Below are 6,000 nucleotides of genomic sequence, written 5' to 3' on the forward strand. Positions count from 1 at the left end.
GTGTTGATCGTTTGCAATCAGTGGTCTTTGAGGGGGTGAAAAGTAAACAGGTCAAGTAAACTTGAGACACAGGGAAAAGTAAAAGGATCCTCATGTGCATCACCATTCAACACCCCTGATAACTTGTGACTATACAATAATCTGTTTTTGCGATCTCCATTCATAACAGTAACAAAAGCCTTTTCTGCTAAAGAATGCACAATGTATCTTACTATCAGCACAGACGCTGATACAGTAATCCTGTGGTGTCAGTTATCTCAAGATGTAAATACCTGGCCAGCGCCTGTGTCTGCACACCAGGCTACACAGAGCCTTTATGAATGCTTGTGTGCGCAAAAGCCCCTCTGGAGACGGAGCCATGTGCGTCATACCACGGATCAGCCTATTATCCAGGGCTGAGGGTGGCAGGGGTAGGGGATGTGGGGTACCCTGAAAGGTGATAGTGAGCTTGACAAGGGGAATGAAATGAAAAGCAGATAAAGCACAGTGATAGATAGACTCAATGAGTGGGTGGAATTCAAATGATAAAAAAAAAAATGACAGGGAGCAAGAGAGCGAATTAAACAAAGAAATGTGAACCGGCCTGGATAGGAGAGAGTGCAAACAGAGAGAGAGTGCAGTGAGGGAGACATGAGGAAGAGGTCAGCTTTGAGTGAAGCACGATGATGCACCTCTTGTAATAATTTAGTGATGTAATGCTCTTATTCAAAAACACGGAAAGTGAATATTCATTTTTTAAATAGTCTGGGTCACTTTTATTTGTCTCTTTCCACTCTATACACACACACTCTCTCTCTCTCCCACACACACACACACACCACACACACAACCTTTATGTGTAGTATAGACATAGACATGAACAGTCAAAAAAACACACAGACACAATCTGAACTAACAGGGGATTTACAGAATTGAGCTGCTCATGATGAAATGGATTTGATATATGGGACAGTGGGAAATCAGTGGAAAGGCAGGACCTGATTAAAGTCATGTGTAAAACAAATCACTGCTCCACCAGACTGCAGGATGCAGGGGTGGTGAGGGGGTGAAACTATGAGAGCATCAGGGATTAAACATAACTTCATGAAAACAAACAAGATACTAATATGCTGGTAGATCACTATCTTAGTTTAGCATGTTAGCATGATGTTAGCATGTTGGAAATCTTTACACTGTGGTTTGGACAACACATTGTACAAACTAGATTGTTTCTGGTATAACCTGACCCTAACATCAACCAAAGTCCCACCCATGTTTACCCCTCTATGCCTCGATAACAGTTGGCAATGTTTTTTTTTTCCAGGATGCCAAGGGCATGACCCGCCCTAGTCTGCCTCTGATCAGCTTACCCTGATATTGTTATCCTAACCTTACCCACTCTCTCTCCTGTGGATCAGAATATGAACAGAAAGGACTTTGTTCCTTAAAACACTGAATACGTGAATCCTTGAATACCTATAAAAATATGGATTTGTATTTTTTCGTATACTCATCATGTAAGCTAGCTAGTACAGTAACAAAGTCACAATATAGTAACTTATATTTATCAGTTGAGCTGTTTTTCCCTATTTCTCCATTATGTAGTGTCAGGGACCAAGCAGTAAGGCAACAAGGAGAACAAGAATGTGTTGAAAAGAGGGTTTTTATTTACCCAAAAAAACTTAATAATTAGGCCTATAAACGAGGTCAACAAAATATAACTATACTCAAAAATGACAGCGACAAAACTGTGTTAACGGAACAAACTGACCTAACAAAATGAAATGTGAGGGAACATATATACCGGTTTGGCCAAACCAACTAACCCAAAAGGGGAAAACAAAATGGTATCTACTAAAACTAATACACAGAAAAAACAAACTAAACCCAAAAACCCCCTCTGACATGGCTGCAGATGGTACGGCCTGATGAGCTGGCCACAGGATTTAACAGGTTCCACTCCTGTGCCACACCTTTTGCCCGTCCAGGAGGAAACCACCCCCACCAGCATGGTAACTCAAAAAAAGACAAAGAAAAATGGTTAATACAACAGAAAATTACTAAATCTAACCTTACAGTGTGAACATGTGTGCACTCCATTTAAACAGTGTAAAGTTAAAGGAAAATAAAGAAATTATAACTCAAATAAACTGTGTGGACCTGAATTGTTTGGGGTGTGGTTGACTGCAAATTAAACTAACCTGTGCATTGAACAAAGAAGTGAGGTGAGTGTGCATGATTTTACCCTCAACTGTCCATTTGTGTGGCCTTGGCCATCACAGTAGTTATGGCTATTGTCACAATCAATGTCTAACTACTATGTAAAATTTGAAGAATGTTAATATCACCATCCAAAAGGTACCTTGATCAGTTACTAAGGGTCACTGTCTAACATTGCCAATCCAGTTATCAGAGGCAGAGAGCTGTGGGTCATGACTTGCCATCCTGGGATTCTTTTTAGTTTAGCGAGCTTGGTACCTTGTTAACGATTGATATAGATTGGCAAGCTTGTTAGCTAGCGCGTAGTATCAAATATAACTAATTATCTAAAGATCCATCTAGATTAGCTAACTAGTAAGCACTTAGCTATCATTAGCTATCAAATGTAACAAGCTAGCTAATGATTGATGTACACTAGCTAGCTAGGTACCTAGTGTTTTGCTAATAATAGCTAACTTAATATGTGAATATGTCACATTTATAGGTCCTCCAGCAACATGTTTTAACATCTTCAGAGTTTAGTTTTCTTTTCAACACATAGCATAGCAGAGGAGAAACTTCTGAGGTTCTGATGGGTAACAAGTTAGCTCAACTGTTACTTGAGCACAGAAAAAAAACTGGCAGGACTTAGGAAGAGTTGAGTTGCACCAAACACAATAAATGGGTATCTTGTTTGCAAACCTTACAGGATGCACATTCATTCAGGGGACAAAATGGCTTTGGTAGCTTGTAAAAACATTATAGTTAACAGGTGTAATCAATGTACATTTAGCAAGGTTTTGTAAATCCTTGTTGACTCAATCATAAAATGCCATTTCAGAGTTGGATCTGTTTGTTTGTCTTCAATAGCATATTAATACACGATATACATTTTTTGATGACAATAGGTGACTATCAATAGGAAGAGAGAGACCCCTACACTGTTTGCAGAATAAGTTGCTAAATTTGTAGTCATTCGCTCTTTACAAGTTCATTTGCTGAAAGGGTCTAAAAAGTCGCCAAATCTGTTGGCAACACTGGTTGTACTACGTATGTGTACAAGCGCTGCTGTCTGCCCCCTTGTTGTGTACGTCTCCCTGTGATGACATTGCACTGAAACCCGTGTGTACAGCTGAGGCTGAAGGAAATGTCATTAGCTTTGCAGGGATTTGATCATAAACCAAAGTAATGGACAAAAATTTAATTTTGACCAGATGGTGATGCTACAGGAAAAGTAAGGAGATTAGCAGTGTTATTAAAAACTCCTCCTCAGAGTAAACATGATCCATTGATCCATCCAATAGTTGTCGAGATTTTTCAGTCTGGACCAAAGTGGTGTACCACCATACCAATACTGCCATCCCTTGAGCCATGCTATCGTGGTTAAAATAAATATACCAAGTGCTGTTTCCAACATAATTTATTTACAGGGGAAATGAATAACAAGCAGGACCTGGAAGTGACATTGCAAAAGTCCAGATGGAAATAAAGTTGCAAGTTTTATCCCTCCAGGTGTTGCTGCATCTTGTGCTCCTGATCTTGCTGCTCAAGGTCCATATGGTCTCTCAGCTGGCCCCCTAAAGCCGGATAACGGTCCTTAACTCACCAGAGGAAGGAGGGGAGTGTAGAGAGAGCTGGACACTCACAGTATACGTGCAGAGTGCTTCAGAGCATAATGCATGGTGGTTGTTAAGGGAAGAAACCACCCAGTGCTGTTTAAAGAAAAGGCTACAACATGAATTCTTATCCATAAATGGTGATACGATTTTGAATGGGAAACATTATCAATTACTTGTCCTTGCACATATTATTTCAGCTCATCTAAACTGACTTATCATTCCTTTGCTCATCCCAAACTCATTCCGTCTTAATTCACTTTGCTCATTTGCTCATTTTCTTTCCATAATTTCTTCCAGCTGACCAGCTGTCGGTTCACAGCACACTGGGAACAGGTTGAGTGAAACGTAATGTGTTTTTGATTTGGTGGTGGAGAGTTTGAGAGAAGTCTGCCAGGGAAAAGAACAGCTCAGGGTGGATTAAGAGACCTAAGCTGGGTGAAGGAGGGTGTCTGAGAGGCAGAAATGACATTCAGGACATCTGTGTGTTCGCCTGGTCCAGCCATGTGAGCACTGGACCTACCAGACTATAAGGGAGAGAGGGGAGGGGAGGAGAGGGGATCCTCTTCTGCACCAAAGCCAAAAAAGGAAAGCTAGAGCTGATGTCAAGAGGTCAGTCCTCATGATTTGTAGGATGAGTTGTAATGTTCCTGAAAGTGTATGTGGAGCAACAAAACTGTTTTTACTGACTTAAGTGTCTGGTGAGATGTTAACAAATGTATATGTTAACATTTGCAGTAGCATCATATTTACAGGTAATTAAAGTACAGATTAATTTGTCTTTAGATTATATATGTCACATATTTGTTTGTTTACAAGGATAGGTGTGGGGTGTATGAGGTATTTATCCATAATCAGTGCATTAGCTTCAATAGATGGCATTCGACATGCCCACACTTTAGAAAAGCAGGGAGGAGCACCAGCATGGAAGCTCAGTAATGTACTGCTGTGGACAGGGTCAGCAGCATAATGTATTTTAGCCACTTAAAAAAAGCCCACCTAAAAAAATCAATATCAATTTGGGCGTATGCGATATTTTGAATATTTTCTTTGTTTTACCTTGCTGTCAAACAACCTTTTCTGATGGGAAACTGTTGTTTTATAAGGCAAATAACGCTCTCCAAACCAACCACACTCCTTTGACAAATTAGTCACTTAACTTTACAGTCAAAGTCACACAATAACTCAAACTAACTAACTAAATCAGGCAGCAGTAAACCAGCGACTCCTGTGCTCTGCATGGTAAAATGACAGATTTTCAGAGTTTGGTTGATTTGAAGAGAGCATATTTGGCTCTCTAATGACAAAATTAAGCAGTGAAAATATTCTAAATATTATGGCTGACACCTTGTGGTTGGTAGTTATGCTCATGTCTGACCAAATTCTCAGTGTTAGGACATATGCAGACCTGATGATTTACTAACCTGAATATTTACTAACTCCAAGCTAACTGAAACCATGTCAGAGTTCCCGTTGTACATTCTAGCCTCAGAGGACAGAAGAGCTGAGTGTATGAAAAGGTTTTTTTTTTTTGTTTGTTTGTTTGTTTTTTTTACGTGTGTGGATTTTATTCCATCTGACTGCTTTTGTAACAAGCGCCTGCAGGTACCGTTTCAAGCTCAATAATGGATAAGCACCAGCAGTTCGTGACCTGACACGAAAGCTATAAGTTTTGCCATGTTTTATGTTGTTTTAGTTTTAACTAGGCTACTAGACTAGACAGTTTTAACTAGGTCTTCCTGTTGAATTTGGTGCTAGCATGTTGCTAATGTGGCTACACAGGCTGGGGCGATGTTGGACTAATCTAGTAATATTGAGGGACAGTCAAAAGAAACGGTGTGAACATTAAGCCTTATTTGAAGCCAGTCAGATGCAGGTAACAGGCAAATTGCAGGACTTCATTTGCTTGGCAACATTATGTAACTTTGATTAGCAACATTTAAGTGATCAGATATAGACACGAAGTATACTGTGACTGATTTAATTAATCAGGAGATAACATTTCTTTGGTTCAAATCGTTGTGCTGCTGACCCTGTCCACAGCAGAACATTGTTTAGTTTCCATGCTGGTACTACTCTTTGCTTCTCCAAACTGGGGACGTGTTGACCGACACCTACTCTAGCTAATACGCTGACTAGTACCTAATACAACCACATTTCAAATAATCCAAACTATCCCTTTAAACTTACAATAACAATGTGAGTA

This window comes from Lutjanus erythropterus, chromosome 8, assembly GCF_056507025.1.
Source record: "Lutjanus erythropterus isolate fLutEry1 chromosome 8, fLutEry1.hap2, whole genome shotgun sequence".
NCBI lineage: Eukaryota > Metazoa > Chordata > Actinopteri > Lutjaniformes > Lutjanidae > Lutjanus > Lutjanus erythropterus.